The sequence below is a fragment of the Gymnogyps californianus genome, chromosome 3, assembly GCF_018139145.2.
Source record: "Gymnogyps californianus isolate 813 chromosome 3, ASM1813914v2, whole genome shotgun sequence".
NCBI classification, from domain to species: Eukaryota; Metazoa; Chordata; class Aves; order Accipitriformes; family Cathartidae; genus Gymnogyps; species Gymnogyps californianus.
The window spans coordinates 55,469,927-55,483,036 of NC_059473.1; the positions used below are offsets into that span (position 1 = coordinate 55,469,927).

At 39.0% G+C, this 13,110-nt stretch overlaps 1 protein-coding gene across 1 annotated transcript in view; it reads left to right on the forward strand.

Annotated features, from left to right (window-relative positions):
* The window catches only part of UST (uronyl 2-sulfotransferase), a 172,676-nt gene that overhangs the window by 68,496 nt on the left and 91,070 nt on the right, over window positions 1-13,110 (forward strand).

The window sequence follows — 13,110 nt, forward strand, 5'->3', positions numbered from 1 at the left end:
TGTCCATCAGTGTGGTGAAACAGTTGGCTTTTGGTCAGTAGAAGGAGGGTAATGTGGAAAGTGATTCGATTTAGCTTAGTTATCAGTGAAAGCAAGCTACAATAATCTGGGTTTCTTCACCTTTTTGCTGCAAACTCTGTGTGCACAGGAGATCTGTAATTGTCAGCTGATACGTGGAAATATGTTACACTCTTAAAGTTCAGACAGCTCACCTAGAGGAATGATGTACACCTGATTTTCTTGCCCTCAACACAAATTGCTCACTTTTTCTGCATGCACAGTTACAAAAACAAATGGATGTGGACAGAAGTGACAAAATCAACCTGTTAAGTTTATCATTACTGAGATGGGACGGGGGGGAATCTAAGGCTAAACAAATGTTTCACACTTAAAATTTATTTAGTAACCTCTTGTGCTCTTGAAAGATATTTTTTTGTTATTTGGGTAGCATCTACTTCTCTTGCCCAGAAGTATGGCAGCTTGCATGGAGTAAAGCATTATGTTTTTCAGGTCTCCACAGTGAACACTCAGCTTGGAAGAGTAAAGCAATGCTTATTCCGGACCTGTACTTTTCATGCTTGCGTTAGCATTCAGAAATGCCTAGACGTGCCAATAAGGAAAAGGCTGTAATCTAGATAAGAGTTTTTAACCTTGAAAACTTTATTCAGATTTTGGTTCTTCTGCTTCACGAATTTTGTGTTACCAATTAATGGTGCTGTGGATGGGAACTATACTCCAATGGGAGTAGCATTTGAAGAGATTTATCCAACCCAGACACTTTTCTGTTTACATTATGAACATTTCTTTTGCCTATCTAACCATGTAATTTTGGGCTGTGTTCACACAGCTTCATCCAGCTGCAGCTCAGCTGTCTGTAGAAAGGCCAGCTGATTAGGTACCTACATGATTGATTGATTGGTTCTGTAGGTACTCTTTGATTAGCTACTTACAGTCAGTCAGTAAAGTTTTTGGGCTTCCTCTGTAATCATCCTCACTCCTGAAAGCTTGGTGAATAGCTCAGCGGAATAACAGGCTATAGCCTTGTATAAGTTACAGGTATTTTGCTTTTTGAAGTACTTGCCTGTGTTTAGAAACATTGATAAAAGATGGATGCACACATTTTGATCATCCCTTGGACAACATGTGGGCAAGCCTGCTTGTTTTTGGGTAGGGTTTTTTGGTTTGTTTTTCATTGTTCTAATCAAACATGAGCAGGGATTGGTAAAAGGGCAGATAATTCCTGGTATTTGCTTAGGGTCGTGTTTTGCACGGAGATGCTCTTGCTTTGTAAATCTCACGCGTTGCATTATTGGCTAAGTGCAATTATTTACCCTCCTACAGCTTCAGCTCTGAACTGTGAACTCTGCCTGTGTGAAACTAAATTCACTGTAATTGTCATTATTTTTCAGGTAGCCTCTATTCATATGACTAGATAACTGTCTACATTTAAATTACTAGATGGTTGAGGTCAAGGAATGGTTTAATTTGACATATAAAAAGGTGTCAGAAGAAATTAATCTTGAATCCAACATTTAAAATATTTCATTACAAATAGTATTTTCAGTTGTGATCCTCACAAAGCACAGATGACATGATGCGCCTTTCTTTAGTAGCACATGTAATGTACAGACGAAAAAGCCCTCGATTTGTTTCTTTCAATCCTGGCAGTCACTTACCGTGGAAAGCACACCTTTGTCGTCCTGCATTCAACTGTGGTCAGTCCTACGTGGCACTATGATGTGAAGCTCTCCAGCGTTTTCCTAATGCCCACTGTATTCATCAGAGGGAATTACAGCACGCCCTGAATGAGATGAAAACATGAGAGGGGGATTTGGTAGGTTTAGGAAGTAAGTTTTAGAGTCAAAAGGATTCTAATTTTATGTGTCTACTTAAAAATGCTTAAAAACTAGAAATTGAGATAATAAACAACAATCCATTGCCCGGGGTTGAAATGACTGATAGCTAATATTGGCAGTATGTAGTTAGCTGTAGTGGAAGGCCACCAACAGTTGATATGCACTGGACTGTAGCTGTTTTGCAGAGTACATTCCAGTGTTTTGTTGGAAATCATATTAGTTTTGGCTTTTTGTCATGGCTAGGTGCCAAAACTTCGGGTTTTTTAAATACTATGTGTGTTTTTTTCCCAGTGGAAGAACTGAAAATAGCACTTGTTCTCTGAATAAGCAATAGCATCATCACGTTTCAGGAGATCAGGGTACTGGGCTATTTTTTTCAGATAAGGGTGGCAGCAGCAATTTTCTCAGTGCAAGCAGAGAAGGAAAGCTTTGCTCGCCGCTGTACATGAACATTGCTGGTGTGGTTCTGGTTCTCACTTTAAGGCCAGTTGAGCCAGCTTTTCAAGTCTTCCCCCAGTAAAGGTTTACTTGACTGTTAAAGATTAGCAGTGGTTACCCTTGCCAGTGGCATGAAGGTTGCCATACCAGTGATATGAAGGTAATGTGTCTGGCATAGGCCACTCTTCTTTGGTCCTTAGGCACCAAAGACTTGACCAGAGATTGACTAATCCTAGATTTTCACAAGTTCTAAGACAGATCTGTGTGTGCTTCTCTGCAGGTAGATGCAACCTCCGGTAACCCTAGCACACCTCTGGTCTTGCTGGTGTTAGTATGTGACAGATAAAAAGGGAATATAGTTGAACCAAACGTAACCTCCTACTCTGTCAGTAAAAATTAACTCCTCATGTTAAAGCACTTGAATTGCCTAGTTCAAATCTCTATCTCACTACCTTCTGGGTTTTTTAATTCGCATCTGAAAATATCAGTTTTAAGGTTTTTGCAAAGTGATCATTTGTTTATCCTTTCTCTGTAGATTGGAGTCTAAGTGATGCCTATAGATGATGGTAGCCTTGTTTTAAAAAACACCTGTGAAATTGATGTTCATTAGTGACTGATGGTGTTCAGTTGATACATTTCATGTCTGAGCATTTCAGTGAATAAAACGGGTGTATTTTGTTCTAGTATTTGGGCTGTTTCCTTAGAAAAACTTCCTGAGGTTTTTCCCTCCATCCAAGATGGTGAAGCTGACCTTTGAGGACAAATGATGCCATCTTTATCAAACCTACTGTTGTTATTAATTGAAAGCCTTTCCCCTGAGAACTTGGCAAGAGCATCAGGATATGTCCCTCTTTTGATGCAGCTGATATATATGTGTAAAGGAGCTGTGCACATAGTTGACATATAAATTACATTCAAGTGGTCTATTATCCTTTTCTTGACAGTTTTCCCATGGGATACCTGTCATGGACCCAATGTCTTTTGGCAGCTGTGTAGGTGTCAGCAAAGCCCTATGCTTAGCATGCGTGTGACAGTGCTTCAAAGCTTTAAGTGAATACAAAACCGGATGTGGGTCAGGATGAGGTCAAAATGAAAAGAAATAAAATAAAATGCATGCACAAAATAAGTTTGATCTGATTTTATTGGTTTGAAGCGGGAAGTGGATAAATACCTTTTTCACCATTCTTTCAGTTCTTACCTAGTACTTATGTGATAATTGTTCATGTTTTCCTTATGGATCAAGACTATGGGAAAAGGTAGCAGAATCCTTGAGTGACCTTTGGTACATACGTACTGTACCCAGTCCTTGTCACCCTCCGTTGTCAAGTAGATTTTTTTTATTATTATTTTATTTGACTTTAAATCTTACTAAAAGTTGATGTCAGCATTGCCTCCATTACATTGAGTTTTTATGTTCATCAGGTTTGTGTCAGCTTTATTTTTTCAAATTCTTTTGATAACAGTACTAAGATAACAGTCAAGAGCTGTGCATTTTTCTTTTAGTTTTGATTTTTTTTTTTTTTTTTTTAGTGGTTACTTCCTGTTTCATTTGAACTTGTGTTTTAGTTCTAGCCGTCTTTTTTGAGAACATGGTTTTACCCCTTCAGCACTCTACACTCTTAAGTGATTGATTTGTTATGGATGGAGTGCTTGATTTTAAAAAAAGAAAACCAAAAAACAAGCAAGATTTGCTTCCTTTTAGGTACATGCTTATTAGGGATTTTAAGAGCATGAGTAGTAGTATGTGTGGTTCTGATAGAGGTGAAATTCTCTGTTTAGCTGTTCTAAAACAAATGGTGGATAATCTTTGAAGCAACGCATGCAGGGTGGGAAGAGATTTCAGTGATTAAAAAAGCCCTATCCTGCTTGTAAAATGAAGAGTTGTTTATGAGATGATCGTGCAGTGTGAAAGTTTTCAGCTAGCAAAAATTGTCAGAATTTAGAAATGCTAAAGTAGAGTAACTAACTTCCTGTGGTTACCAGACTCAATACCTGGCTGATAAAATCAAAATATTAAAAGAGAATTCAGTAAGTGCCTTAACCACAAAGATCCCCTTTATAGTCTGAAGTACTGTTTTACTGTATAACTGAGCTTTTGAGCCTAGTACGGTCAATAAAATACTGCAATTTTAAAAAACATAAAATTTTTCTCCACTTCCTTCAGTTTATTAAAGGCTGTGTAAAACAATTGTAGAAATATTGGGAAAAAATATTTTATGTTCTTTTTAAATTGTGTTCTCCTTCCATATAAATGACAGTCTCTCAAGGGAAGAAAAATCTGATTTTTCCAGAAAATTTCGCCCTTGTCTGTTATTTGTAAACAGCTGGAATCCTGCTGAAGCTACAGGTGGTGAGTGATATAGCACACTAGTATTACAGAGATATTGCCAAAAGCTAGAATTGAATCTGTACTATTAAGTGTGAATTGGGTCATAAAAAATAGTACTGGAGTACTAATTTCTGTTTGTTTTGTTCATATTAATTTATTGATCAAGAATCTTCAGGACAAGAAATAATTTTTTTATGTTATTTACCAAAATAGAGAAGATGATTACTTATTTTTTAATACTTTTTCAGTTTATAGTGTATCAGAAAGGTGTTGATATGGAGAGGCTGACTGATAGTAAATGGACAGTACAAAGGGACTTGGGAAATTAAAGCCAGATTGCCTGTCAGAAGAGGATAAATCCATGAAGGATACTGTGCATGCTAACATCTTGCAAAAGTTTCAACAGTAGTGAATTGACTTTTTACTAAGCGTGACATTTTCAGCCTCTCAATTTTGAAAGACTTTGAGAGACAACAGGGATGCAGGTTTTGTGAATGACAGTAGTCTGTAGTTCTCATTCATCTAATTTCAAAGATACTTGGAAAGTATTTCATCTTTTGGTTTGTACTTTGTCAGGCTGTGTGCATAGTTAAAGGTGAATTTTGCTTGCCTCTGGCATTAACACAGCAGTCTACCCACTGTTACACAAAATAGAAAAATTCTGATATCACCAATTTTACAGCCTGTAGGTTTTGTTCTATGTCACATACCATAGCTAAAAAACTACCCAAGGCATTAGCTAGTAGAGCTCTGTCTTTTCACTGAAATTTAGGACATAATCCATTCTGAGTTGATTTTTGTTCACCTGCAAAGCATCCATGCAGATTATTTCACAGCACATGAATATCTCTTAGAGATTACAGTTTTAAATTTGCAGCTGTTGAATACATTCCCCTCTTCTTCCCCTTCTTCCCATGATAGGAAGGTGTTCATAAACTAACATAGCGTAGGAGGAGGTCATAACCACTCAATCATATCCACTCAATCATGGCCACTTTCATTATCTGTTTATTAGGAAGTGCTGGATTATAATACTGAAGTCCAATTACTTCAGTCCAGACCCAGTCAAGTCTGGGTCTGGATGACCTGAGCCTTCAGTGGAAAAACAAAAATTTGCCATTCTGGGCAGGGGTAGCATGACAGGGTATCTTTTGAAAGACACAAACTGATTTGGTTGATGTTGCTAAGCCTTGTGACTCAGTTGAGTAACACTCATGATTTTACCATGAGTCTTATATTTGTTGATGCTGTTGATTAAACAGTTCTGAAAGGATCTCAGTTGACCTGAAAAAAGGTTTTTTTCTAGCTACAATGTTTGAAGAAAAAAACCTTGAAAACCCACAACTTAGGATGCTGTAGAGGCTTGCAAAACTGAAAAAAAAAAACCCAAACAAAAACAAACCCCAAACAAATAAGAATTCTAGTATTATTTTGAAATCCTCATGATTTTGAAGACGAGCTGGTAGGTCTTGGCAGCTTCTACTTGGGCTTTACAAAACTATAAAGTGTAGTTCAGGAAACAGTAAATAGTGGTGAAGTACTCTAATAAGGGCCATGAGCTTTAATCAAAAATGAGATTGTGAACTCGCCTATGAGTGGTCAACAGTAGAGTGAAAACATCAAGCAAAGAGGACAGGGTGTCTTGACTGGGCTGAAGGGGTCTGTGTGAGAGTGGTGGTATCATGGTAATTCAGGTGAAGGAGGAGTTTGGGCGAGTAATGTAAGGGCAGGGCAGTGCAGGTATGAATAGGTAATTCTCAGAACAGCACCCATGACACCCCAGTGTCCTGGGGAAGCGTGGAGGCCTTTGCTGCTGGCACCATTGGAGATTTTGAGTAGATGCAGGGAGAAGCTCCCTCCACTGAAAGGGAAAGGAGTCCTGTCTTGGTCAGCAAGAATGAGGTTTGGTTTGCCTGAGCAAGCCGGATTAATCATTTCAGATTGCAGAAAGGTGAAACGGGAGCACTTGATCCTGGGCCTTGTCCATTATTGCCTCTGACATGTGGTACCTCCAACACCACAGGATCCACTTGTGACTCAGACATGGACCGTGGTCAGTTGGGGACGGTATTCTTGGCTTTTGAGTAATTTTAGGTGACACTGGGATTTCTGCTGTGTTCTGGCTCTGCTGGAAGAGTTGGCCAGCAGCACATTGTCCTTCCTGTAGGTGCTTCTTGGTGTTGTTCCTTCCAGGTGGTGACATATTGTCATGAACTAGATTTGAATCTGTTACCTGCAGAAGCTGTGATGGAAATTCAGTCCCTTTGAGTTCCTCTGAGCATGTGCAGCAGCAGCACCTTGGAGCCAGCTCGTCAGTAACGAGCGTGTGGCTTACAGTCCAGCAGAACTGGCCTGTTTTACAGATTAAAATCCAGTTATAGCTATAAACAACCTTTATTTCATACTGCAGTTGACTTTTAAAGTCCCTGCGCAAAGTGCAGCGGAAAAGACAAGTATGCTGGAGACGTTAAAATAAAATGTGAAACTACTGAAGGGGGCCTAAAATAAAGGGCAGGAGGGCAAACTGAAACACGGTATGACAGATCCTTGGCAATGGTGAAACCATGAGTTGTTGCACTAGCTGCAGCCTAATAGTTAACCACAATAGGTACAAAAGGGTTAAACCTTAATGTGAAGAAAGACAAGTGCATACAGAGGAATAAATTATTTAGTCTACCACTCACCACATTCAAATCCAATATTAGTGGCTCCTGGGGTGAATTTGTGAATATTGCATTGGAAGGATAGAAACTACTGTAAGGTAGTTAGGTTACTTAAGGGAACAGCAGTGCTGTGATGTATTATAAAAAGTTTTAAAACCAGGCTTAGCTACTTAATTTCTCTCATTTTGTAAGTATCCAGTATAAACATGTGGGTTGGATGTGATAAGATTTACTACTTAAACAGAGAATAACTGTGCCAGTCTGTTCTGAGCACATCACAGAATGTACAAAACCCTGGGCTCAGGAGGAAAAACAGTAGTTTTAAACTTTAAAGTTCCAAGATACATATACATATAATGTGAAGCGTCTCTGAAGTTAAAATCTGGCTTACACAAATTCTGCAGCTTAAGAGTTTTTTGATATTACATGGAAAACCTTCCAGTGGAAGACTGGGTAATTAAAATGATGCCAAAATTCTTAACCTACCTGAATTCATGCTAGTTCCCTCAATGAATTACCAGCACCGGTGAACCATGTCCTTACATCGTTTATCTCCTTTATCTTGTTATGAGGTAGGTGCATACCAGTGAGATGACTTCCACAATGTGATGAACTTCAGAAGTAAGAGGTGAAAATACTGCTTTTCACAAGAAAACTAATGAGGGTCTTCCTGTTCTTTTTCTGTTGTAATCTGCATAGGGTAATCTCATGTAGGGTAAAAATGAAAGAGTGATGGCTTTATGTTCTGCACCCCTTTCTATACCAGTGACAGTCCCATATGCTTTGATTCTTCTAAATGCCATCCTGAGATGTATTAAAAAGAGATGTCTGCAAGATATGAAGGATAACTGTTTAGTTCTCTTTGGCACTAGATACAGCACTATATCTAATTTTGGTCCCAGAAGAAGTGAACAAGTTGCAAACTGCAGAGGAAAGCAAGAAGAATGAAGAGGACATTGAAGGGCATGCTGTGTTAAGAAAGGGTGAAAGAAAAAGATTTGGTTAATCTAGCAGGTGTTGTTTGTACCCTCTTCCCTGTTTGGTAGGGTGATTCCCTCTCACCTGCTTCATCCCTGAGAGGAACCAGAGCTGCCATCACTTGCGTACAGCAAGTGTTGCTGAGTGATGAGAGCCAGGAGTCCTGCTCACACCTCCAGAGGCTGCCTAACGTCAGTGACCACCTGAAACTGCTGAGTGAACAGAGCATCTACTCTTTACCAACCTGTTTGACTCTTTGTATACATATGCTGGATTTGAAAGTTGCTGTAACTTCACATACGTGAAATAAACCTGGTTCTGCACTCTGCTTGGTGGGGAATCTTGTGCAGCAGATTGCAGAAGTAGAGGTTTTGCTCAGCTGCGGGCTGCTGTTATAGGAAGGTAAATCAGGTGTAAGGTATAAAAGGAGCAAAATGAAATGTGTTGACAGGATGCAGCCAAAACTTTGAAAACTTGATCTTTGACCTGTTCTTTGTAACTTTCCCAGGTTGCTATTGATATTATCATAGTTTCAATTTGCCTTATGTGTAGCCATAGTATCTTGTAATAGGACCTGATCTGAGACTTAACAGGGAGACTTCACTATGCTTCGGACTGAGCTCTTTTTAGATTTGTAAGGGTGCAGTACTTCTTCACAGAAAAATTACTGGAAGTTTTGATACTGGCTATACAGATCTGTTTTGTGGGACACATCAGGAACCATTAGCTTTGGCGGACACTTCATAGTAATGCTTTTCTTTAGTCTTAATAAGTTTGAGGACTATGTCTACAACCAGTCTCCTTTTGCTGCTTGTGCTCCATGCTTATGTTTTCAATTTATTTTGGTACTTAGGGATGCTGAATCATTAGGGAACACATTTTAACTTATTCTTCCAAATATGTCAGCTGCCAAACAGATGAAGTGCATTGTTTGGGGCGGGGGAGAAGTCATCCTTTTTCAATTATATTAGTTGCTTAATGAAAATACAACAGAAGAATCTTCTGTTTCTTCCTCTACCTTATTTTCAGTGCTCCACTGCAGCTATATGGCTTTCAAACTTTGAAAACAAACAAACTTCACCTTTACCTTTCTTGTGGTTTCTAGTGTGTTTTCAGTGACCCATCGAGAAGGTCATGCTGTCTGGTCTGCTTTAGAGTTAGTTAATTCCGAAAGCTTTTCTCTGTCCAGTGTCCCTACACTCTACAGGTGGATCTTGACATAACTGGATCTGTGTGGTTTAGCTGGGGAAGAAGGAGGCTAACTAGTAATTTATTTTGTTTTCTCTTTTTCATGTTTCAGTCATGTTTTCTGCTGATGTATCTTTGTGTTAGCAATTCTTCATTGTACTTGCTTTAAAAGTGAGTAAGAATAAGGTGATATTTGTTTGGAATGAGAGTTTGTGCAGCAATTCCTGAAGTTAGGTTTGGAATATGTTATCTTTTAGTGGCCTTAGAGTTTGTCTTTGAATAGGCCATGGCAGGCTTGTGACAAACCTCAATTAAAAAGAGGTATCCGATGGATCTAAGAAGATCTCAAAGCTGGTGACTGAATTATCTGATCTGTCTTCATGAAACCAACAATGTGAGAATGGGTATTCTCTGGAAATGGTAGAAGATGAACTAAAAATGAAATGCATGGTGGGTAACAAAATTCTGCAATTTGTTGGTATAGCAGGTTGTGTAAGAAATTCTTCAGGCAACAGGCAAGGATGTGCCTTCTAGCATCCCATGTGCAATCTTTGGGGGCACTGGAGGAGGAGGAGAGATACTGGAGAGAAATGGACTGCTGACAGTGCTCAGGTTTGCAGGTGCCTAATGAGCGTCTTCCACCACTGAGCCAAATGGGCCATTGCTTTGACCCAGTAAGCCATTCTTTAGATTCTTATAATTCTGTCTCAGTTGGACGGGAAAACAAAGGGAGAGGTTGCACTGGGAAGATGTGATGCTATGTAGAGATGTGTGACGTCAGCAAATGTTGCATTGCTTTCACGATCTTACAAGTTTTGTCTGTGTGTGTTGGTCTCATTCACCTGATAAACATGGAGCACTATCTGACAACGGGTTAGTGTCTGCTCAGAAAGGAGAAGAGAGTTCTGGCACCCACTTCTGGCCCCTCTCATGAGTAAGGACAGGGGTCGCTTACTTGCAGAAGTTGTGAAGATAATGGACTGCTTTCTGGGAACATGTGTCTCGTGACATGAGTTACTTGTCTGGGCAAATTGTACCTGCTCTGGGAAATTTTTGGCAAATGGGCAAAATTATACTGGATTTGGCTCGGTAAAAGTGGAATGATTTAGGCCTTTGGGTGGATCCCTAAATTGTTGACACTGCAAGTAATTATCCAGCCTAATTTTTTTTAAATAGTGCAAAGGTTTACCTGGAGATAAAGCCAGCACTGAAGATGGAAGCCTGGGCATTTGTCAGGCTATCTGAGAAATAGATCCCCTCCAGAGACTGACAGACCTAACCTGCAGAGCTACTTGACAGTCATTGTCCATAATGCAAATTCATTTTGGGTTAAACTTGCTTTTTCTTCTCCTCTATTTCATTCACAGTGGTTCTTGACATCTTCTTTAACTGTGGAACATAAGGAAAAAAACTCAGTTTGAACTGACAAGTAAATTGTTATATAACTTTCCGCACCCTTGGAGAGAGCTGTTCTAATTATACTGTGGGTTTTACTTTTTTATAGCTGTAAGTACTAATTCATGTAACTCCAAAGTGAATTACATGTTTGAATTGTTTATATTACCTCTGGGCTTTGATGCAGTGCTCAGTAAAGTCACTCTGTAATTATTTTGAAGTTGTGTATATTGTTACATGAATATCATGTTGCCAGAGCATCACCTCAGTAGTTAGTCGGTCTACATGATACATGCTCTCATTGTAAAATAAAATGTAATCCAATTAGCATTTTGTAAATCTCTAACTGCTGGTTTCCATCTTGTTTCTGCTAATATAATAAGAGCCTTCTTTTCAAGTGCCTCCTCTGCCACCATCTCTTATATGTCTGAGTCTGTTGTGAGTATCGTGAGGGGAAAAGAAAGAAGTTTCTCTCTGAAGAAGTTTTCAATTTCTTGCATTTCTAGATCTGCCTGATACAAACTCAGGTTTCTGGAAGAAGTATTTCTTCTTCTAAGAAGTAACTTAGACATTTTCTAAAATGCAGAAAGCAGATTTGCAGCGTCCTAAGGGAACTGGTCACATTAAACAAATACTTGCTTATGTACTAAAAGCCTTTGTACTGCATGGCTTTGTGTAGTGGGCACACTCTCTGGTGCATTTAGGTGTGTAAGTGGAATGGTGACATAAGCAGACGAAACATGAGCAAAGCTTCAGCAGTGCATCCCTAAAGCTAGCCACATTCAGCAGTGCTGGAAGTTGAAGTTTTGATTACTGTTAATGACTGTGTTCTTCTGAAATGAGCTTTGAGCTGTAGCATTTATCTTGAATCTTGTCCGATTTTACCTAAGTGCATTCAGATGTTTACTGAATCAAGGCATTGATATATTTTATCCTTTAAGCATCCTTTAAGCTAAACAGTTGTCTGAAAATAATAGCCCTTTATTTCAGTTTTTTCTATCTGCAGTGGGTATGTGCTTATGGTTTCTTTTTGGGGGTTGCCATGGTTATCATCTGTGTGCAGAACAGAATTGTGCTACGTAGGAAGGTGAGTTTCAGAAACAAAGGTGAGAACTGGACAAACTTGGTAGCAGCTGTCGAGTTTTTAGCTGGTAAAGTTGTTTGCACTTAGAATAGAGACTTTACAAAGGCCTGGTTTAATTTTTTTCATTTTTAAAGAGGGATATTATTAAGATTCACCCAAAGTTACTGGCTAATCAAGTCAGGGATTTAACTAGAACTTAAATGTAACCTGGGTGCAGCAAAATTCCACTTGAAATGAATGAAGTACCAATGAAGAAAAAAGTTTGCTCCCTATATTGCGAAGTGCAACTTTGCTATGAAAATCAAAACAGTTAATAATTACAAAGCCTTTTTAAACATTTCAGTAGCCCTACAAACTCTCATAATTTATCACATTTCCAGGATGCTAGGCAAGCACATGCTGTATGTGCTCTTCCTTCTTCACTGGCACTCATCAGCATCTACTTAGCATTTCTCTAGAAGACTTTCACATACTTGCACAGCAAAGTATGCCAAAAGTGTATGTCTGAGCAGAGGAGAAACTCCCATTCCATAAGTTACAGTGTTGCTGTGTGGATAGTGCTGCAGGGCCATGGCAAATACCGATGCTGGGTTTTGTTATGCAAAGAAATGAATCAAAAAGGTGACAATCCAGAATACAGCTCGTGTGTGTTCTTGCATAAGAGAAACTTGAATGATGGTGTCCCTGGTGTTACAATCAACATAATAAAATGTGTTCAAATATTAACCTTTCAGACATCATTAGCAGTTGTTTTGGAAAAGGTTAGCTACAGCTGTAGCACAGAGATGTTAAATTCATCACCTTGGGAGTTCTCTAATCATTGAGGCTGGGATTTTGCATTTCATAGGAAGCAAGGCTTCTGAAGGAAAGATTGATAAGGAATAAGGGGGCTAGGTTTCTCATAGAAAACTATAAAAATGTTACAAAATAGTAAGACTTGGTGTGTTATGTGGGTTTTGTATGAGCCTTGGGAGGCCCATGTTTACTTGCAGAATCAGCAGGTGTGATGTCCTGGAACTTGGAAAGCTTAACTGAGGCCATGATCACCAAATACCTACCCCTTCCCCAGGTAATTTGGAAAATGACGGCTTCCGTGTTTATGTTGCAGTGAAGGATATCCTAAACATTGCAACCAGTAACAACAGTAATGTTCTTTTGGTCATGAAGTCTAACGTTGAT